This window comes from Anabrus simplex, chromosome 4 (genome assembly GCF_040414725.1).
Source record: "Anabrus simplex isolate iqAnaSimp1 chromosome 4, ASM4041472v1, whole genome shotgun sequence".
NCBI classification, from domain to species: Eukaryota; Metazoa; Arthropoda; class Insecta; order Orthoptera; family Tettigoniidae; genus Anabrus; species Anabrus simplex.
This window is the reverse complement of record NC_090268.1, coordinates 170035631-170059403: the sequence shown is the minus strand read 5'-3', so window position 1 is coordinate 170059403 and position 23773 is coordinate 170035631.

Sequence of the window (23773 nt, the reverse complement as noted above, 5' to 3'; positions counted from 1 at the left end):
TGACCAGATGGGTCATCCATAGACTCCTGTACATTTGAACTCCTAAAAAGAGCCCACGCACTATCAATAGCCCCTGGAAAGCCTGTTCGGAGGAGTGGGATAAGATAGACCTGCTTGCTCTGCGAAAAAGTATGCTGCATTGGGAATTACGTTGTAGGGCTATAGCTAGAAATGCTGGCTTTGCAATTGAGGATGACCATTGTTTGAGACGTTGCCGTTCATACGCTAATTACCCTTCAAACATAGTCCCCGGAGAACCCGAATGATCTTCAGTATTGTGCCATTCATGTTTTCGGCGTGAGGAAGCCGTGACACATGTGATTATGAACCATTATCTATTCTGTTGAAGACCACACTAAATAGAGCTACTGCTCAATTTGCAGGCTTCAGTGAAGATTTCTGGAGAAATATTTTTTCATGGAACAAATCCCGATCCAACAATGGACAATTTCACGGTATCGTTTTCACTTGCTGGCATGTCAAGTGGTCAGATCGAATTGTCAACAGTCTCTGTGACATTAACAAGAATTCACCCTCATGCACAGTACAGGATTAAAGTAGCAGGACCATATATCAATATCAACAGCAACTCAACATACAGGGTGCAAGTGTCGCTCCTGGTGCCAGCCAATGACCTATCATACACAAGTATTGCTGTATAGTGGATTCCTACAGTCAATTGTACATGGCTCAATGGCAACTTGTGTCAAAAGGTGCCGGTGATCCTATCCTACTAACTGGAAGTAAATCTAATGTACGCTTGAACTTCACGTCCAATGTGGGTTAGTTAATAACTGTGAGTACTTTATTACTAATAAGTAACCTTTAATACCGGTAAAAGCTAGGCTATGTACAGCAACTTCTGTTCGCTTGTTTTTTGTGATTATTGTAATCAGGACGAAGAAGTAAAAAACTAGATATGGAAGTAAAAATGAAAAGAAAGCAGTACATCGTTAACATAGGCGACACTAGAGCCTACCACATACTCCCTCCCCAATGACAACTTCTGAATAAGTCTTGAGAAAGGTAACATGTCTTCTTCCTGAGCGTATAGTCTTGGCTTGCAGCTGTTGTTTGGCTGGCGTTGATGTTCCAGGAATGGTGGGGTTTCATGTGGCAGGAGGTGGAACAGAGATGCAACCGTCAATTTTGGTTGTTCCTCCTGATAAATGGTGGTGGTTATTGTTTTAAGAGGAAGTACAACTAGCCAACCATCCTCTATATAACATTAATCAGAAAGAAAGATAGAAGGGATCCGACACTTCGAGAAATGTAGGTATCGGCCAAAGGAAGGCAAGGGCCACGCGAACGGCATGAATATTAAAGACTCCCTAGGCCTCGAGTGCTCTAATACCGTCGGGGTAGGAAAGAAGAACAGTTGACCGAGGGAGGTCGGATAGAGTAGATGGAAGTGAGGAACGTGGAAGAAAACCAGGACTCAGCTGAGGGCCCCGTGGCTACCTACCCATACTACCAAGTTAATAATACCTGGGGTGGTGGTGATTATTGTTTTAAGAGGAAGTACAACGATGCAACCATCCTCTATATAACACTAATCAGAGGGAAAACATGGAAGGGGTCCGACACTTCGAAAAGTGAAGGTATCGGCCAAAGGAAGACAAGGGCCACGAAGAGCGTGAAAATGAAAGACTCCCTAGGCCTCCATTCGTAATGCCGTCGGGGTCCGAAAAGAACAAGAGTTGACCAAGAGAGTTCGGGTAGAATAGATGAAAGTGAGGAGCCTGGAACAAGTAAGTGGAAGCAATGAGGTGGTGGTGGTGGTGGTGATTTTAGTTTTAAGAGGAAGTACAACGAGGTAATCATCCTCTCTGAACAAATAAGTGGAAGAGAATTTTAAAATATAAAAATGAAGTTATTTATTCAACAAAGTAATTTGGAAACGCAGTACAAAATAAAACAAAAAACAATTATAGAATTAGGCCGAAGGGATTACTAACGTAACAAAAGGGAACGTACCTTCCCTGAGTAACAGTACACTTGTAATTTTTTATACCTTTGATAAGTCCACTGTCGCACATAAAGCGGATGACGAGATCAGCAGTAGTCGCGTCATCGGCTAGTATGCGTTCGAGTGTTTCCTGCTGGCCGAGGCTCCGTCTTAGGTCAGAGAGATCGGCGCACTCTGTGAGGATGTGGGCCACGGTGAAGTCGGCACCACAAGAACACACTGGGGGGGTCATCCCTCTTTAGGAGATAAGAGTGCGTGGATCGTAAATGACCTATCCTCAGCCTGCATAGTACTATGGCCTCTCTCCGTGAAGGTCGGAAATAGGACCGCCACACGGTAGTTGTCTTCTTAATTTCTCTCAGCTTGTTGGGAGTTCGCGATATCTAGCCACTCCGATTCCCAGGACGCCAAGATGGTTCGACGTAGCTGAGAACAAATATCCTTAGCAGGTACATTGACTGGTCTTGGAGGTAAAAGTACAGCTTCCTTTGCAGATTCATCCGCAAGTTCGTTTCCCGCAATCCCAACGTGGCTTGGAAGCCACGCGAAAGTGATTCTGGTGCCAGCATATACATGGCTAGAAGGTCATGTATCTGCCGCACCAGTGGGTGTTGCGAGAAACCGGTTTCAATACACTGCAGAGAGCTTAACGAATCGGTACACAACAGAAAGTGGCTTCTTTCGTCACGCAGTGCAAACTGCAGAGCCTCTAAGATGGCGTAAAGCTCTGCAGTATACACGCTACATACCTTAGGGAGCGAGATCTTCGTACTCATATCATCAATGACAAAAGAGCAACCAACATTATCTCCGATTTTTGAACCATCCGTGAAGATAAGTCTCGCAGCCGGATATTGGTGAACCAAGTCCTGGAAATACCTCCGATAAACGGAGGAATCCGTGTTCACCTTGGGTCCACGCAGCAGATCTAGACGTGTATCCGGTCGCGGAACCAACCACGGAGGTACCTCGCTAAGCGTTTGTTCAAGACAACCACCGATATTGATATTCAAATCATGACACAAGCTATCAATCCGAAACCCAACCGGCCGTGTGGCATTAGGCCGGTCTTGGTATCGCTGGTGGTATTGAGTACGATAGATGCATTGATAGCTTGGATGTAGCGGCATTTCACGAATTTTGGCAGCGTACGTGAGGAGTAACTGCTGCCTCCTTATCCGTAAAGGTGGAACTCCCGCTTCAGCGAGAAGGCTGGGAATGGGGCTAGTACGGAAAGCACCCGTTGCCAGCCTTACTCCACTATGGTGAATACTGTCTAAAAGGCTCGGCGTAGATTTGGATGCTGAGCCATAAGCCGCACTTCCATAGCCAATCCGGGAGAGGACCGTAGCCGTGTAAAATCGCAGCAGTACCGTACGGTCAGCCCCCCACGAAGTGCCGCTGAGAAACTTAAGCATGTTAAGTCTCTTCATGCAGGCAACCTTCAACTGACGGATGTGGGGCTGCCACGCAAGTCTCCTAGCAAAATGGAGACCCAGGAATCTGCAGGTGTCAACCACTGGTAAGACACTGTTTCGCAAGCGTAGCTCTGGTTCGGGATGCACAAGCCGACGTCGACAGAAGTGTACAACAGAGGTTTTCGCTGCTGAAATCGAAAACCGTGTTGCAGGGCCCATCTGTCGACTCGGTTAATAGCTTGCTGTAGCTGTCTCTCAGCAAACGCCACATTTCCGGAGCTGTAATGTAGAGCTAAGTCGTCTACATACAGCGAAGGAACGACTGCGGGCCCAGCAGCGGCAACTATGCCGTTGATGGCGATTGCGAACAGCGTGACACTCAGTACCGATCCCTGAGGCACTCCATTTTCCTGAACGTAATATTGAGAAAATGCATTCCCTACTCGGACTCGAAAGAGACGGAGGGACATGAAGTTCTCAATAAACGTTGGCAAATTTCCCCGAAATCCCCACTGGTGTAGTGTGGAGAGAATCCCATATCGCCAGATAGTGTCGTAAGCTTTCTCCAGGTCAAAAAACACGGCGACTAGGTGTTCCTTCCGGAGAAAGGCCTCCTGAATGGCGCTCTCCAGTCTGACCAGATGATCAGTGGCAGACCGATGAGAGCGAAAACCACACTGGTAGTTAGACTAGAGACCCTCCTTTTCCATGGAACACACAAGGCGCCGGATAACCATCCTTTCAAATAGCTTACAGAGGCCATTTGTAAGGCATATTGGCCTATAACTATCCAGAAGTTTTGGATCATTACCTGGCTTGGGAATAGGTATCACAATTCCCTCACGCCATTGAGATGGAAACACTCCCTCACTCCATATTCTGTTGAATAGGGTGAGGATATCCTCGAGACATCTGCCACTCAAATGCTTAAGCATTTTATTATGGATTTTGTCCGGACCAGGAGCCGTATCTCTGCATAGCGCGAGTGCACTTCGCAACTCCCACTCCGTGAAGGGCACGTGGTAGGGATGCGAAGCACTAGAGGCAAAAGAGAGATGGTGGGCCTCTGCTTCACGCTTAATTGGAAGAAATGCAGGGTCGTATCTCCTAGAGCTGGACGTATCTGCGAAACGTGACGCGATGTGGTCGGCAATGATTGAAGGAATCGTAACTAATCTCCATTAATGGAGATTCCGGGTACTGAGGCACATTCTGTACTCCGACAATACGGCGGAGTTTTGTCCCCACTTGTGATGACGGAGTATGTGCCGTGATGGATGACACATACTTTTCCCACGTAGATTTCTTACTTTCTCGAATCAAAAAACGGGCCTTCGCACTCAGACGCTTAAATGTGATATGATTGGCCATCGTAGGATTCCGACGATAATGCTTAAAAGCCCGTCGGCGATCACGTATGGCTGCTGCAATTTCGTCCGTCCACCGTGGGACCTGTTTCCGGCGACGAATACCGGATGAGGAAGGAATAGTTTCCTCTGCAGCAGCCAAAATTCCAGTAGTAATGGAAGAAACGTGGTCGTCAACAGACTCCAGCATATCAGCCATCACTGCGCGTTTTGTAAATTCTGGCCAATTTGCCCGCCGAAGTAACCAGCGCTTGGGTACTTCGGACTATCTTTGATTCAAGAGAGACAGAATTATCGGGAAGTGGTCACTATCACAGACGTCGTCGTGTACTTGCCACCGTAGAAGGAGAACTAGCGCACGGCTGCACAAAGTGACATCCAGGTGTGAGAATGTGCCATGTGCGCTGCTGAAATGTGTCGGTTCCCCTGTATTAAGCACGCAAAGATCAAACAGGTTGATCATTCGCTCGAGCTTCCTCCCCCTAGCACACGAAGACGGAGATCCCCATAGTATGTTACGGGCGTTCACATCTCCCAGCATGAGGAAAGGGGGGGGGGGGTAACTGAGTGATCAAATCTTGTAGTGCACGATTTTCAAGGTCGTAATCCGGTGGAATGTACACGTTGCAAACCGTTGTCATTACTGGCAACGGAATGCGAACTTCAACTGCATCTAGCTGAGTACGGAGCGGTACTACTTCGCTGAAGATGTCGGAGCGAACTAGGGTACAAAGCCCCCAGTTGCTGCGCCATTCACAGCTAATCTTTCTTTAGAATAAAGACGATATCCTCTCATAGTCGTGTCGTGTCCAGGTCTCAAACGAGATTCCTGTAGACAGGCTATGGAGGCCGCGTAGACGGATATCAATTGACGTAACTCAGCTAGGCGACAGTGATAACTACTGCATTTCCAATGCAATAGTGCCATTGTGTGGATAGGTAAAGCCTCGAATTCAGAACAATTTCTTGCTCTTCGTTCGGTCTATTACCTGCCAGGTTCCGCCGTCTTTGTCGGTATCTTTATTGTCACAATCACCATCAACGACAATGAGTGGTTCAGTCTCCATTGTCTCCTCAGAAGAAGGAGGCACGGTGACTGGACCCTCCGCGGACGGTGATCTCACTTTTCGGGAACAGTAGGCCTTCTTCCTGGGAGAAGTAGGTTCTCCAGAAAGTGAACGAACAAGAGGGCGTCGGGACCTCTCGCTCTTGCTCACCGTTTCTCTCTTTTTTGGAGGAGAGCCGGCAGATGGCTTGCCGGATTTCTTCGGGGATCCAATGGACCCCGATTGAGTTGGAGAAGGCTTCTTCTCCAATTTCTTAAGGGAGCTCTGTGGCTTCCCTTTCTCCTCCTTTGTAATCTGGGCATTGGAAGGAGGGCTGGAATTTCCAGTCCTATTTGGGGAAGTCTTTCCCCCCGCCCTGTTGGGGGAGGTCTTCCCAGCCGAGCGTTCCTGGGAAACAGCCTTCCCAGGCAACGTCGGCAATAACGCACTTTTCGTTCCTTCAGCTGTTAAAACTCCAGTTTCCTTAGCGATTTTCTTTTGTTGCTGGCTTTGACTTATTGATGCGTTTTCAGTTCTGCTGTTCTGTATAAAACTATGTGGAGTGATCCGCACGTTTGCGACCTTTTCAGCAAAGGAGATGGAGAACTCCGGAGCAGCCATGGATTTGAACTTCCTCCGGGCGTCTGGATAAGATAGCTTATCCAGCGTTTTTATCTCCTGGATCTTCTTCTCCTGCTTGAATGTGGGGCACTCCTTGGAGATAGGAGCATGCGCACCCGGGCAGTTGACGCGCACAGGTGGTGGTGTGCATTCAACCCCAGCATGCTCGCACTTCCCACACATTTTGCAGGTCGTCGAACCTGTACATCGCAATGAGGTGTGGCCAAACTTTTGACAGTTGTAGCACCTCATTGGTGCCGGAATATATGGAAGAACAGTCAGGCGATACATTGCCACTTTTATCCGTTCAGGTATGGTCTCGGCGTCGAAGGTAAGGATGAAAGCACCCGTATCGAGTAACTTATCACCCACACGCCTCTTCAACCTCTTCACGTCGGTTACACCCCGACGTGCTAGGTACCGGATCATCGTATCATCTGAAGACTTAACCAAATCCCTTGCAGGAGTCAAGGGTTTGGTGCTTCTCGATTTTCACCTCTACCTTTCCGAATAACTTGGCTTTAAGTAGCCGTCTGGACTGTCCAGCCGTAGATGTCTTGATAAGTACGGATCCATCGCGGAGCTTGCGCATCTCGTCGACTTCACCAGCAACAATTTCTTCGATGGAATTGCTGATCATGAAAGGACATTCATCAAGAAAACTCTTACCATCGACCCTGGAAGCAACCAGGAATCGAGGAAGACGTTCGTCACTTACATAATCTACTGGAACTGGAGTATACCGCTTGCGTTTCTTGCCTATTTTTGACGCCGTTTTTTGAAGGGTGCCACCCTTTGAATTTATTGAAATAGAAGAGAGAGGTTCCGTTTCTTGGTCCCACGAGTACTCACGGAAATATGAGGTCGACCTCCGGCAGAGCCAAGGAGATTTACCGGAGGCAAGGCTATATACTCCAGAGGGCGCCCGGTATCCGGAGGGGGTCGCTAGGAACTACTCACCCAGTAGCCATGCATCACCTCGCCACGGCCCGAAACTTGTTATTGGGGGAGGATAAAACCTCCGTACTAACCTAATTTTTTTATGTCTAACCTAATCTACCCGAGGCAGAGAGGGTGGCCAGACAGGAAGAGGAATGAAATTAAAGATGGTGAGAATAGAAGGGTAGAAATGGTGATGAAGAATAAAGAGCACAGACACCTCTCAAGCAACTCGGGGGACACCTTGTTAGTCTAGCCCTACACCGAGGCCTATCCAGCATGGGTGACCCTGAGCTGGCACAGCCCTCGGGATCAACAAGCACACAAGCCCCCACACCGACTTCAAGGTCATGGTGTCCCTAGAGGGGGTGGAAGCAATGACTGGACTCGGCTGAGGACCCCTGGTCGTTAATCCACGCTCCAGAGTTCAGAGCCTCTGGGGATCCTTTTAGTCGCCTCTTACGACAAGCAGGGGATAGGTGGGTGTTATTCTACCGTCCCACCCACAGGGGGAATACCTGGGGCCATTTTAGTCGCCTCTTGCGACAGGTTGGGGATACCGTGGGTGTTGTTCTATCGCCCCCACCCACAGAGGTCATTTAGTCAGAAAATGAAATGAAATGGCATATGGCTTTTAGTGCCGGAAGTGTCCGAGGACATGTTCGGCTCGCCAGATGCAGGTCTTTCGATTTGAGACCCGTAGGAGACCTGCGCGTCGTGATGAGGATGAAATGGTGATGGAGACGACACATACACCCAGCCCCCGTGCCGGCGAAATTAACCAATTATGGTTAAAATTCCCGACCCTGCCGGGAATCGAACCCGGGACGCCAGCACGCTAACCACTTAGACATGGAGCAGGACATTTAGTCAGAAAGTAGTATGGATTGTCCACTGTGTCACCGGGACTTCTGCTCCATTAGGTTTTGTTGTGAACATGTCGTGGAATTGCTTGAGTGGGTTGAGCATCCCTTTCTTTTTGTGTTTGGCCTATTTTTATACTAAGTACCGTATTTAAAGTAATTTTCTCGTGGTCTAGCGCTCCTGTTTTGTTCTACATTCGTCTGATCCGAGTTGCTTCGCTGTGGAATAAGGGCAGGGAGTGTCAAGTGTCGAGTACTGGTAAAAGGCTCGTAAGTCTTGAGGGTTTAATTTCCCCTGTGGAAATAAATTAAAAAATGGGAGTTCATTCTCACCGTTGAGATGGAATTAAAGTGAAAAACCCCTCTTTTATTATCCCTTTCGACTTGGTACCTCTACCTTTGAAATTCGTAGAACTGTAACTTTCGCCAAGGTATGGACTAAATTTATTTTACCGTTGCCAGAAAGATGTACTACTTATATTTGTACTTAGAAAGAACTCCTACTAATTTGGGCTTGATTATATTCTCGGCAATTATTGGATTCTGTTTGTGGGTCTATTCGCCGCTGCATGCTCTCGGAGCAGTCATGAACTTACTGGCAGATCTCTGGCTCTAGGCGCGGTATGTGCGCATCTTCCCTGGCGCAGCCAGGCGATTTAAGTGTGGCTTGGAGAGAGTGAGTTGTTGCTCGCCGTCTGTGAAAGATGGAGGAGGATCGCTTCACTTGGTGCTGGCTGAAAGCCGTGAAATTCAGTGGTGATATGGACAACGGCTAGTTGCAACCGTACGGGCTAATGGCCCGAAATGTTTTGTTTGGATTTAATTTATTTTTCCAACTGATACCTCCTCCAAGTTTTATTTATTATGGATTCAATAATGTGACTCGTAAACCCCGTGGTCGTAATTATTGGAGACCTCCACCAAACGACAAGATCGTAAGTTCTGCATGATATTATTTGTACTGGATTATCTTCACATTGGGCATCTCGCCTCTTCAACTGTGACCGTTCTGATTTAAAGTGAAAAAAAATTGCGTTCGGCATACGAACTGTTTCAAAACTGTTTTTCGATTTCTTTAAGAACTGACGTTCGCTTGAGTTTTAATGGTTACTGAAATTCTTGGAACTGTGTAAAGTGGTATCTGTACAAGTTTAGGTTTTGAGATCAAGTTAATAATTTTGCTGTTCAGCTTCAGCAATTTGAATTATATTACTATTGTGTTATTTGAATTGTGCCTTGTTTCATTTTTTTTTGCTAGGGGCTTTACGTCGCACCGACACAGGTAGGTCTTATGGCGACGATGGGATAGGAAAGGCCTAGGATTATGAAGGAAGCGGCCGTGGCTTTAATTAATTAATTAATGCTGGTGTGAAAATGGGAAACCACGGAAAACCATTTTCAGGGCTGCCGATAGTGGGATTCGAACCTACTATCTTCCGGATGCAAGCTCACAGCCGCGCGCCTCTACGCGCACGGCCAACTCGCCCGGTCCTTGTTTCATTTGGTAACATTTTAAGTGTCCGAGGCAACGTAATTTAGTGAGGAAGTTCTCACAAGGACTTATGTAATTGCATCATTTTCGGGTTTCTTTTGGTAGATTAATTTATTTATTTTACCAACTTGGAGTTGAACCTTGTGTTACTATATCATTTCCTTCTTTTGTTTCTCATTAAGTTGAATTGTTGTGCTCGTGTTCTGTGATTGGTTAAACCGTGTATTATGAAGTCACCCCTTCTTGTTTATGATGATTATTGTTTGGCGGTGTCTCCTGATATGAATTTCTTTCGGTTAATTCTGTTCGTTTTTTTTTCGTGTTAATTCTTGCCTCTTTTACTATGTTGTTGTGAGTCACCTGATTTTTAAATTTGCCCCTCCGGTATGATGAAAAGACCTTCCTTGTGAGAACTCCTCGAGCAGTGGGTTTTCAAACGGATTAACTTTATTTAATTTTGAAATTGAAAAATTAGTATGATGTTTAAAATTATTGAAATGGTAAACTCCATTTAATGAAGACATTTCGAAATTATTTATGTACAAGACCAAGGTATGTAAAGTTGTGTACGGTTTGCTAATGTAGTTATAAGTTTCACTTTAAACATCTTTCGGGTATCGGCCGATTCCGTCGTTCGTTTGGTATTATTTTCTTTAAGATTTGTTTTTAGTCTGGGGATGTTGAGTGCTTTTCAAATTAACTGAATATTTTAAATAAATTCATTTTACTAGTTAAATGGTGTTGTGTTTGTTCTTGGGGTAGTTACGCATGTTCTAATACAGTAACCAGGTTCCACGGCTTTGTTATCACCTGCACTGTTAATGGTAAGTTTTTATTTATTGTTTTTTTCCTTTTTGTTGTGCTGTTATGGTGATATGTGCTTCCACATTTGTTGTATTTGTTTGCTGACCGGTCTGGGTGATTCGGAGAGATCGTGGGACTGGCTTACCGTGAAGTGTTATTAAAACTCTCTATTATTGTAAAGTCTGAAGTGTCTTGGTGCAATTAGGAGCTTCTTCTCCCCAGCTCAGTGAGCTCATTGTAATTATTGTTTTTATAGTTTTTCAGATATTTCATATATTTATTCATTATTTGTTGTTGTGGGCTTAAAGGAAAATAAAAAAAGGGAAACGATTTAGAAAATTGACGCAAAATTGACATTTTCTCTTGTGGCCATTGTTTGTCAAGCCCTTCGGCTCTGCCGCTTTTCCCCATCTCCTACCCTTGTGGAAAGTGAGTCAATTAATGAAATAATGTTGAAGAGAACAAAGTCTCACATAACGATTACCAAAATAACGTTTGTGTTCAATCCTCAGCCCTAAGGCTGGTTGGATCCTCCACGTCTCCGCCATCAGCTATGGCCTAGGCATCACTGAAGAGGCGTACTAGGGAAATGAGGAGTGAGGTAGTTTCCCATTGCTTTCCTCACCGAGCCAGAAGTTGCTATTTCGTATCAGTCTGCCAAGCCCGCTGAAATGCGTGCACCAACCGACACAACGAGCAACATTTTCACACCAATCATAACAGGACTGGCTGCATAAAGAATTGGCATTATTAGCATCGCTCATACCTCAGTCACTTTCGTATATTTCGTATATTGTCACAGCCAAGGGTAAGACAGAGACAGATCAATGAAAGTAACAAAAATACCATTTTCTCCAAGGACAAGAAACCCCATCTGCAAGCGGTCGGTAATATTTAAAGCTTATGTTAATTTTAATGATTATTGACTGATACATGAAATGAAATGAAATGAAATGATATTAGAGAGTGTTTCTGGAATGAAAAATGAAACATATACAGTATATATATTAAATACCATTAATTAAATTGACATTGTTAAAAATAAATCAGAGTAAATTTGTTTTTATCCTTTTTAATAATAGTAATAGGCTATCATCGGATTAAAATTTATTAACAAAACATTAATATTAAAAGTTGCAAAACGTGGGTACATTTGGAAGCGGGGGTCCATTGGAGCCCGGCTGGTTGTGTCCCGGTTTTCTCTGAAAATGATTTGGTCACCCTATTTTACGGTCACCTACGATGGATGGACGACTCTCAATAGAAAAAACGCGTTAAAAAACAGTTTTCACTCAAAATAAAAACCGCGATTCCCTAGCACGTTGACAAGAAAGACCTCCAAGAAATGGGCCTACAGTCGGACGACCCACACAAACGAGGCTTTTTCAGAACAACTTTCCGAGATGAGTCATTTTGATATAAACTTACCATTTTCCACCTTGTAGACCAGATCCTAAAAACAAAAACAAAAAATAATTAATAATGAATTCTCAAGAAAAAATGATTTGGTGCTTTGAGCTACACTAACATGAAAAATATCATGGGATGGGGATCTAGCCCCTCCTCTAGACCAGCGAAGTACAGCAACTCGTCCACAAATGGAAGAAACATCTATGGAGAAATGTTGACGCATGCCGTCTCAAAAGACACCCACATCCCTTCTATTTGTTATATTTTTCCCTCAAAATATTCCCTCACATTGCAGAAACTTTCACGAGTTCGGACCCTGATAGGAGTCCGGCGACAGAAAATCTATTTTTTCTGCGGAATTGCACTCTTAGCATCGGGTATTGACATGGTGGTGGTGATGATTATTGTTTTAAGAGGAAGTACAACTAGGCAACCATCCTCTTTATTACACTAATCAGAGGGAAAAAATGGAAGGGATCCGACAATTCGAAAAATGAAGTTATCGGCCACGAAGGGCGTGAAAATGAAAGACTCCCTAGCCCTCGAATGCTCTAATATTATCGGCGTCGGAAAAGAATAAGAGTTGACCAAGTGAGGTCGGATAGGATAGATGAAAGTGAGGAGCCTGGCACAAGTAAGTGGAAGCAATACCAGGACTCAGCTAAGGGCCCCGTGGTCGCCAACCCACGCTCCAAAGTTCAGAGCCCCTGGGGTCCCTTTTAGTCGCCTCTTAAGACAGGCAGGGGATACCGTGTGTGTTATTCTACCTCCCCCACCCACAGGGGGAGTTATTGACATGATAAAGTAATTACACATTAAGGGCTTTTAAGATAACTTAAAGAGAATTACATAGATACTAATCTAAAGCTACACGTTACGTACTTAAATTGAACAATAATACACATTGTGCTACACTGAAATCTACTACGCGCACTATATTATTAAATAATAATAAAAACCGCCAGAAGAACATTGAACAAGAAACGCAGCTGGTAGCACGTAGTGAATGAAAACAACAGCTGACAACAGCCAGGCAACACTGGGTAAAGGAACTTAGTATCTGCCGTCGCTTGCGCTATTATACAAGGGTGGGAAATGAATAATGAGAGGTAGGGTCACCGAATTTAGTTTTCAGTTCTCCCGCTGGGATCGCCTTTGATAGACATCATCTTATTTTCAGCATGTATCTTGTGACAAGTGCTTGTGAAAATTCGTTAATGCAAGCTAATTATGATTCTTACCGTGAAACCACTTGTTCTGACTGTTTCTTATGATCCATTTTTGTTGTAGTGCAAATAATCATGCATATCATGCCATGTTTGAAACATTTCAAGAACATTTATGGTTTCATTCACGCTGCTCCTGTCATGGATTTCTTCTGAACTTACTTTCTCCAAACTTCTTAGGTCAACAGTAGTGCCTGTCGAGAATATTACTTTAGCCCTAGCAACATTCATCTTTCCTAGTTAATTTCCGCACAGGTTTTACTACCAATCTTTTTGCCGGTGATACAGCTTTTTCACATGTTCTGGAGTTACCACGTTACCGTTCATTTAAAAATTCCTGCTCAAGTGTTGTGATCTTACAATTTTAAATATATGGCTAGGGTAAAAACTCAAAAATATAGGCCTGCTGGGATCTAATGGGTGCTAAATTTGTTGTACAAGGTCTACCTCCTTTCCACACAAGATTAAACATGGCAAAATGCACTTGACAATTGTCTGTCACAATTCGGATAATTTGGAATCCACAGTCTTCAACAACCTGTAAGGCCTCGCGTGTTAATTTGGCTAGTTGATCTGTCAGGCTGTGTGTAAAATAATATGACACAGGAATCCTGTAGTGTGTGGAAAGACCTTTGAACAGAATGCAGAGCAATTTATTAGCATGCTTATCTTCAATACCGACAGCATCACTCTCTACATCAGTCATTCCAGAAACATAGCCAAATTCCTGTCATAGACCAGCTTTGATTGTATTTCCATCTCATTTATGATTATAGAACGACCTTTTCATTATCGTGCTGTGAGGATTTCTTTTCAGCAATCAGACTTGCTCGTACCAAGGAAGTAATTCCTGTCTCTCATCTGGAATGGCCAATGTGAGTTTTAAATTTGTTTTGGTGTGGTGAGTGCACAATGTTAAGGGGTCTTAGGAAACTGTAGCGTGTGGATGACCTGTAGGACAGCAATATGCAGACCTTTATAGTATTCTCTCTTTTTTTTTTGCTATTTGCTTTACGTCGCACCGACCCAAATATGTCTTATGGCGACGAAGGGATGGGAAAGGCCTAGGAATGAGAAGGAAGCGGCCGTGGCCTTAATTGAGGTACAGCCCCAGCATTTTCCTGGTGTGAAAATGGGACACCACGGAAAACCATCTTCAGGGCTGCCGACAGTGGGGTTCGAACCCACTATCTCCCGATTACTGGATACTGGCCGCACTTAAGCAACTGCAGCTATCGAGCTTGGTCTCTCTCTGAATTTATACTTTTGTTTACAAAAAGCTTAAATCTTCTCAAGCAAGAAATTTGCCTTCAAATCACCTTGTTCAACTAGTCCTGGAATTTCACTTTTGAGTTGACGCATCCTTTCTTTTAAAGTGGTAATAATCCTTTTCCGCTTCATTACAAGTGCTCTTTGTGTTCCTAATTTTTCTGACTATTCTTTTCAGTTTCAAACCTATTTCAGTGGAGTATAGTTTAAGTTTAATAGAACACCGTGTGCCTGTGGTTTTATGTAATGGTTCACTGATAATTACAGATGGAGGGTCATTCTCTTCACTGGCTGTAGATGTGGCTGGTTAGACATGAAGTTCAATTTTCTTTCAGGGTTTAGCTTCATTTCCCACTTCTGTAGCCTTCTCCTTATGTGGTCTTCTGTACGTGATTGTCTGTGGCCGGAAAAATCTTGAAATACGGATGGAATGACGTTCGGACGCAGGATTTTTAGTGTTGTGCTTACGCTATAATCTGAGTCCCTAAAATGCCTACTGCAAACAGTGGAATTTACACTAGTTTCCCACAGTGTTCCCAGTCTATTTCTTTGACGAGAAATTGTCAGTCATCATTCAGTTTTAATTTCATCGTCTTTCGGAAATCTGTGAAATGAAATACCACATCATTTTGAGGTCTTTGATTTACAATAAGGAACACTACAGTACACCATTTTTTTTTAGTTCATCCGATGTTCGCATTACGTACATACATCATTAATTTCAGTCACTAAATTATAATCATCTGCACTAACACAAGAAAGCTCATAAAGTACAAGAATACGTCTTGACACTCTCGTGAATGTTTTGAACGAGTGCTTCGCCCGCGCTATTTTATGAATAAGAAGAGCGCACCCAGCGGCATAACGATGCATTTCACGAGCCCGAGCGGGAACCAGTTTCACGACCAGCGACGCCTTGTATTTCCCAGCCTTGTATAATAGCGTAAGCAACGGTATCTGCATACGGGAATAGCTGTCTGCGATTGGCCAATCGTTAATTTGCAATTTCTACACCAGTCTGCAGCACTCAAACGTCAAGTCGAATCATAAAATGCAATGATAAAATAATGTACTATTCGTCACAAACCAGGTAGCAAGCCGCTGACTGCTCGTCGTCTGGGAGTACGATGGACATAATGCTAGGTAATTTCAGGCTACGGCATATATTCGGCAGGTCTACGCACAATGTACTGTAAGGACAAGTTAAAGCTCTAAACAGTCAAAAGATTCGATTTCAGGACTGAAGTACGAAGCAAGATTACTTTCTCTTGTGGTGGTCGAAGGGTTGAAAGTGAGGATCGTTTACGAGAATAATGTAAGATCGATTCACTCGCTTGGCGCAGTACCGTGTAAACATGTAAATTAAAAGTAGTTAGTCACATGATTATGAATGTCTGTTAATATCTAGAATTACACTGCCATATGCAGCATAAACAGGAGCTAAACGGACCTGGAGTGACTCAATAAGGCAATGGTAGTTGGTACAACCTGGGTACAACCATATGACTGCAGTGAATCCCACCATTGCTGGTGAGTGTGCGGTGAAGGGTCCACAGAGCGAAAACGGACATCGGTGTGGTCCCACAGATGCTCAGTTGTGTTCAAGTCTTGGGAATTAGGGAGCCCAGGAAAATATATCTGGTTTGGGACAAAGTCTTGCTGGAAGATCCCATCCACCCCATGAACGACAACTAGCACGGGATGTGCATGGAGAGAATCACAACCAGATCCATTAGAAGAAAGGTCACAGAGAATACCACGAAAAGATTACTCGGAACTTAATGTTGCTGCTACCAGATTCCTTTCTTCCACTAATGGTTCCAGGGCGCTAATTTTCCACTGTTTCACCCCTTACACGCCAACGACCATCCGTTTGAAGAAACAGAAAACGGAACTTGTGGAGATAGTAAACCTTCGCCAAACAGCGGAGATCCAATTCCGATACTTCCATGCAAACTGAAGCTTGTTCTGCTGACCCAGCTTCGTTAGTACACGTGCGGCGGCATTGTTTGCTTCGGAGCCCCATGAGCAACAAGGTTCGCTGAACTGTTGATGATGATGATGCTTGTTGTTAAGGGGCCTAACAGATATCGGTCCCTAATGGCTCAAGGCGTAACGAAATGACCATTAAAACTTCGACAGGTATCCACTGACTAGAATCTAAAACGAATGGTGATGAGAAAATGATCGTGAGACAAAAACAATCAGTGGATCCAATTCACAATGTCTTAATTACTGATGGGGGTGATGGTGGTAATTATTGTTTTAAGAGGAAGTACAACTGGGCAACCATTCTCTATATAACTCTAATCAGAGAGAAAAAATGGAAAGGGTTCGAACCTTCGAGAAATGAAGGTATCGGCCAAAGGAAGACAAGGGTCACCAAGGACGTGAAAATGAAAGACTCCCTTGGCCTCGAATGCTTCAACACCGTCGGGGTTCAGAAAAGAGTAAGGTAAGAGTTGACCAAGAGAGGTCAGATAGGATACATGAAAGTGAGGAGCCTGGCACAAGTAAGTGGTCGCCAACCCATGCTCCAAAGTTCAGAGCCCCTGGGGCTCTTAATTACTGGGATGATGCTTATTATGTAAAGGGGTCCAAAATCCATGTCATCGGCCCCTTACAATGGCACTAATCATTAGTACAACAGACCATGGTGTTCCTCCTACACTGGTACTAATCATAGGTAAGGTAGAGGTGGTGGTGGTGGTGATTTTTGTTTTAAGAGGAAGTACAACGAGGTAATCATCCTCTCTGAACAAATAAGTGGAAAAGATATTTAAAATATAAAACAAAATTATTTATTCAACAAAGGAATTTGGAAACGCAGTACAAAATAAAACAAAAAATAATTATAAAACTAGGCCGAAAGGATTACTAACGTATCAAAAGGGAACGTACGTTCCCTGAGTAACAGTACACTTGTAATTTACATACCCTTGATAAGTCCACTGTCGCACATAAAGCGGATGACGAGATCAGCAGTAGTCGCGTCATCGGCTAGTATGCGTTCGAGTGTTTCCTGCAGGCCGAGGCTCCGTCTTAGGCCAGAGAGATCGGCGCACTCTGTGAGGATGTGGGCCACGGTGAATTCGGCACCACAAGAACACACTGGGGGGTCTTCCCTCTTTAGGAGATAAGAGTGCGTGGAAAGTAAATGACCTATCCTCAGCCTGCACAGTACTATGGCCTCTCTCCGTGAAGGTCGGAAATAGGACCGCCACACGGTAGTTGTCTTCTTAATTGCTCTCAGCTTGTTGGGAGTTCGGATATCTAGCCACTCCGATTCCCAGAACGCCAAGATGGTTCGACGTAGCTGAGAACAAATATCCTTAGCAGGTACATTGACGGGTCTTGGAGGTAAAAGTGCAGCTTCCTTTGCTGCTTCATCCGCAAGTACGTTTCCCGCAGTCCCAACGTGGCTTGGAAGCCACGCGAAAGTAATTCTGGTGCTAGCATCGCTTAACCTGGCTAGAAGGTCATGTATCTGCTGCACCAGTGGGTGTTGCGAGAAACAGGTTTCAATAGACTGCAGAGAGCTTAACGAATCGGTACACAACAGAAAGTGGCTTCTTTCGTCACGCAGTGCAAACTGCAGAGCCTCTAAGATGGCGTAAAGCTCTGCAGTATACACGCTACATACTTTAGGGAGCGAGATCTTCGTATTCATATCATCAATGACAAAAGAGCAACCAACATTATCTCCGATTTTAGAACCATCCGTGAAGATAAGTCTCGCGGCCGGATATTGGTGAACAAAGTCCTGGAAATACCTCCGATGAACGGAGGAATCCGTGTTCACCTTGGGTCCACGGAGCAGATCTAGACGTATATCCGGTCGCGGAACCAACCACGGAGGTACCTCGCTATGAGTTCGTTCAAGACAACCACCGATATCAATATTCAAATCATGACACAAGCTATCAATCCGAAACCCAACCGGCCGTGTGGCATTCGGCCAGTCTTGGCACCGCTGGTGGTATTGGGTGCGATAGATGCATTGATAGCTTGGATGTAGCGGCATTTCACGAATTTTGGCAGCGTACGTTAGGAGTAACTGCTGGCTCCTTATCCGTAAAGGTGGAACTCCCGCTTCAGCGAGCAGGCTGGGAATGGGACTAGTACGGAAAGCACCCGTTGCCAGCCTTACTCCACTATGGTGAATACTGTCTAAAAGGCTCAGCGTGGATTTTGATGCTGAACCATAACCCGCACTTCCATAGTCAATTCGGGAGAGGACCGTCGCCGTGTAAAATCGTAGCAGTACCGCACGGTCAGCCCCCCACGAAGTGCCGCTGAGAAACTTAAGCATGTTAAGTCTCTTCATGCAGGCAACCTTTAACTGACGGATGTGGGGCTGCCACGTAAGTCTCTTATCAAAATGGAGACCCAGGAATTTTCAGGTGTCAACCACTGGTAAGACACTGTTTCGCAAGCGGAGCTCTGGTTCGGAATGCACAGGCTGACGTCGACAGAAGTGTACAACTGAGGTTTTCGCTGCTGAAAATCGAAAACCATGTTGCAGGGCCCATCTGTCGACTCGGTTTATAGCTTGCTGTAGCTGTCTCTCTGCAAACGCCACCCTTCCGGAGCTGTAATGTAGAGCTAAGTCGTCTACATACAGCGAAGGAACGACTGCGGGCCCAGCAGCGGCAACTATGCCGTTGATGGCGATTGCGAACAGCGTGACACTCAGTACCGATCCCTGAGGTACTCCATTTTCCTGAACGTAGTATTGAGAAAATGCATTCCCTACTCGGACTCGAAAGAGACGGAGGGACATGAAGTTCTCAATAAACGTTGGCAAATTTCCCCGAAATCCCCACTGGTGTAGAGTGGAGAGAATCCCATATCGCCAGGTAGTATCGTAAGCTTTTTCCAGGTCAAAAAACACGGCGACTAGGTGTTCCTTCCGGAAAAAGGCCTCCTTAATGGCGCTCTCCAGTCTGACCAGATGATCAGTGGCAGACCGATGAGAGCGAAAACCACACTGGTAGTTAGACAAGAGGCCCTCCCTTTCCATGGCCCACACAAGACGCCGGTTAACCATCCTTTCAAATAGCTTACAGAGGCCATTTGTAAGGCATATTGGCCTATAACTATCCAGAAGTTTTGGATCTTTACCTGGCTTGGGAATTGGTATTACAATTCCCTCACGCCATTGAGATGGAAACACTCCCTCACTCCATATTCTGTTGAATAGGGTGAGGATATCCTTGAGACATCTGTCACTCAAAAGCTTAAGCATTTGATTATGGATTTTGTCCGGTCCAGGAGCCGTATCTCTGCATAGCGCAAGTGCACTTCGCAACTCCCACTCCGTGAAGGGCACGTTGTAGGGATGCGAAGCACTAGAGGCAAAAGAGATGTGGTGGGCCTCTGCTTCGCGCTTAATTGGAAGAAATGCAGGGTCGTATCTTTTAGAGATGGACGTGTCTGCGAAATGTGACGCGATGTGGTCTGCAATGACTGAAGGAATCGTAACTATATCTCCATTAATGGAGATTCCGGGTACTGAGGGCACATTCTGTACTCCGACAATACGGCGGAGTTTTGTCCACACACGTGATGACGGAGTATGTGCCGCGATGGATGACACATACTTTTCCCACGTAGCTTTCTTACTTTCTCGAACAAAAAAACGGGCCTTCGCGCGCAGACGCTTAAATGCGATATGATTGGCCATCGTAGGATTCCGACGATAATGCTTAAAAGCCCGTCGGCGATCACGTATGGCTGCTGCAATTTCGTCCGTCCACCATGGGACCTGTTTCCGGCGACGAATACCGGACGAGGAAGGAATTGTTTCCTCTGAAGCAGCCAAAATTCCAGTAGTAATGGAAGAGACGTGGTCGTCAACAGACTCGAGCATATCATCAGCCATCACTGCGCGTTTTGTAAATTCTGGCCAATTTGCCCGCCGAAGTAACCAGCGCTTGGGTACTTCGGACTGTCTTTGATTCAAGAGAGACAGAATTATCGGGAAGTGGTCACTATCACAGAGGTCGTCGTGAACTTGCCACCGTAGCAGGGGAACTAGCGCACGGCTACACAAAGTGACATTCAGGTGTGAGAATGTGCCATGCGCGCTACTGAAATGTGTCGGTTCCCCTGTATTGAGCACCCAAAGATCAAATAGGTTGATCATTCGCTCGAGCTTCCTCCCCCTAGAACAGGAAGACGGAGAACCCCATAGTGTGTTATGGGCGTTCACATCCCCCAGCATGAGGAAAGGAGGAGGCAACTGAGCGATCAAATCTTGTAGTGCATGCATATCAAGGTTATAATCCGGTGGAAAGTACACGTTGCAAACCGTTGTCATTACTGGCAACGGAGTGCGAACTGCAACTGCATCTAGCTGAGTACGGAGCGGTACTTCTTCGCTGAAGATGTCGGAGCGAACTAGGGTACAAACGCCCCCAGTTGCCGCGCCATCCACAGCTACTCTGTCTTTGGAATAAAGACGATATCCTCTCATAGTCGTGTCGTGTCCAGGTCTCAAACGAGATTCCTGTAGACAGACTATGGAGGCCGCATAGACGGATATCAGTTGACGTAACTCAGCTAGGCGACAGTGGTAACTACTGCAGTTCCACTGCAATAGTGCCATTGTGTGGATTGGTAGTGTTGCGAAATTAGGACAATTGCTTGCCCTTCTTTTTGTCAACTACCTGCCATTTTCCGCCGTTGTTGTCGGTATTGTCGTCACCATCCACGACAATGTGTGGTTCAGTCTCCATTGTCTCCTCAGAAGAAGGAGGCGCAGTGACTGGACCCTCCGCGGACGGTGATCTCATTGGTCTGGAACAGTGGGCCTTCTTCCTGGGTGAACTAGGTTCTCCAGAAAGTGATCGAACAAGAGGGCGTCGGGGCCTCTCGGTCTTGCCCACCGTTTCTCTCTTTTTGGGAGGAGAGCCGGCAGATGGCTTGCCGGATTTCTTCGGTGATCCTGTGGACCCCGACTGAGTTGGAGAAGGCTTCTTCTCCAATTTTTTGAGGGAGCTCTGTGGCTTCACAATCTCCTCCTTTATGATCTGGGCATTGGAGTCTTTCCCCCGCCCTGTTGGGGGAGGACTTCCCAGCCGAACGTTCCTGGGAAAAGCCCTTCCCAGGCAACGTCGACAGTAACGCTCTTTTCGGTGCTTCATATGCTGAATCTCCAGTTTCTTTAGTTACTGAATTTTGTTGCTGGCTTTGACTTTTCAATGCATTTTCAGTACCGGTGTTCTGTACAAAACTCTGTGGAGTGATCCGTACGTTTGCGACCTTTTCCGCGAATGAGATGGAGAACTCCGCAGCAGCCATGAATTTGAACTTCCTCCGGGCGTCTGGATAAGATAGCTTATCCAGCGTTTTTATCTCCTGGATCTTCTTCTCCCGCTTGAATGTGGGGCACTCCTTGGAGATTGGAGCATGCGTACCCGGGCAGTTGACGCACACAGGTGGTGGTGTGCATTCAACCCCAGCATGCTCGCACTTCCCACACATTTTGCAGGTCGTCGAACCTGTACATCGCAATGAGGTGTGGCCAAACTTTTGACAGTTATAACACCTCATTGGTGCCGGAATGTACGGACGAACAGTCAGGCGATACATTGCTACCTTTATTCGTTCAGGTATGGTCTCAGCGTCGAAGGTAAGGATGAAAGCACCCGTATCGATTAGCTTATCACCCACACGCCTCTTCAACCTCTTCACGTCGGTTACACCCCGACGTGCTAGGTACCGGATCATTGTATCATCGGAAGACTTAACCAAATCCCTGTGGTATATAACTCCCTTGCAGGAGTTAAGGGTTTGGTGCTTCTCGATTTTCACCTCTACCTTACCGAATAACTTGGCTTTAAGTAGCCGTCTGGACTGTTCAGCCGTAGATGTCCTGATAAGTACGGATCCATCTCGGAGCTTGCGCATCTCGTCGACTTCACCAGCAACAATTTCTTCAATTGAATTACTTATCATAAAAGGACATTCGTCAAGGAATCTTTTACCATCGACCCTGGAAGCAATCAGGAATCGAGGAAGACGTTCGTCACTCATGTAGTCTACAGGAACTGGAGTATACCGCTTACGTTTTTTACCAATATTTGACGCTGTTTTTTGAAGGGTGCCACCCTTTGTAAAAGAAGGAAGAGAAAGAGGTTCCGTCTTTTGTCCCACGAGTACTCACGGAAATATGAGGTCGACCTCCGGCAGAGCCAAGGAGATTTACCGGAGGCAAGGCTATATACTCCAGAGGGCGCCCGGTATCTGGAGGGGGTCGCTTATAACTACTCTCCCAGTAGCCATGCATCACCTCGCCACGACCCGAAACTTGTGATTGGCGGAGGATAAAACCTCCGTACTAACCTAATTATTTTTTTAATTTAATATTTTAATTTATTTTTTATTTTTTATTTTATTTTTTTATTTTTCTGTAATGTCTAACCTAATCTACCCGAGGCAGAGAGGGTGGCCAGACAGGAAGAGGAATGAAATTAAAGATGGTGAGAATAGAAGGGTAGAAATAGTGATGAAGAATAAAGAGCACAGACACCTCTCAAGCAACTCGGGGGACACCTTGTTAGTCTGGCCCTACACCGAGGCCTATCCAGCATGGGTAACCCTGAGCTGGCACAGCCCTCGGGATCAACAAGCACACAAGCCCCCACACCGACTTCAAGGTCATGGTGTCCCTAGAGGGGGAGGTAAGGTAGACCCATGGTGTTTCTGGCATGGTGGTACTAATCACAGGTAATGTAAACCCATGGTATATCACACACAATGGCACCACTCGCAGGTAGCACAGAGAGAGAGAGAGAGAGAAAAGAAAGGAAAAGAAGGGATCCGACACTTCGAAAGTTAAGTACCAGACAAAGAAAGACAAGGGCCACGAAGGGCGTAAAAATGAAAGACTCCTTAGCCCTCGCAAACCTAATAGCGTCGGGGTCGGAAAAGAACAAGAGTTGACCAAGGGAGGTGTGGCGTATTGTGCAATATAGTTAAGGTATCTTGAGAGCTTTCTCCAAAACTAATCTTTCCATCCTGGTTGTAAGAAAAAACTACCAAACGATGTCTGTGCATAGGCAACACTGCACCGAGGAGTCGATCACATCAAACAAGAGAGGAGCAGAGTGAGCGGAAGCAGTACTGGGAGGGGGGGGGGGGGGGGATAGTAGGAGAGGTTTACCGTGGTAGGTACCAAACATCAAAAAAGAACACCACCTTCCAAAAAATTGTATTGGAACAGCAGCTTTAACGAGAATACAGTACACACTAACAATTTTGGAGAAAATAGATCCTCAAATATACCCTGGACATTTTAGGAATAGTAACAAAGGGATAATTAAGCTAATCCCTACAAAATTAA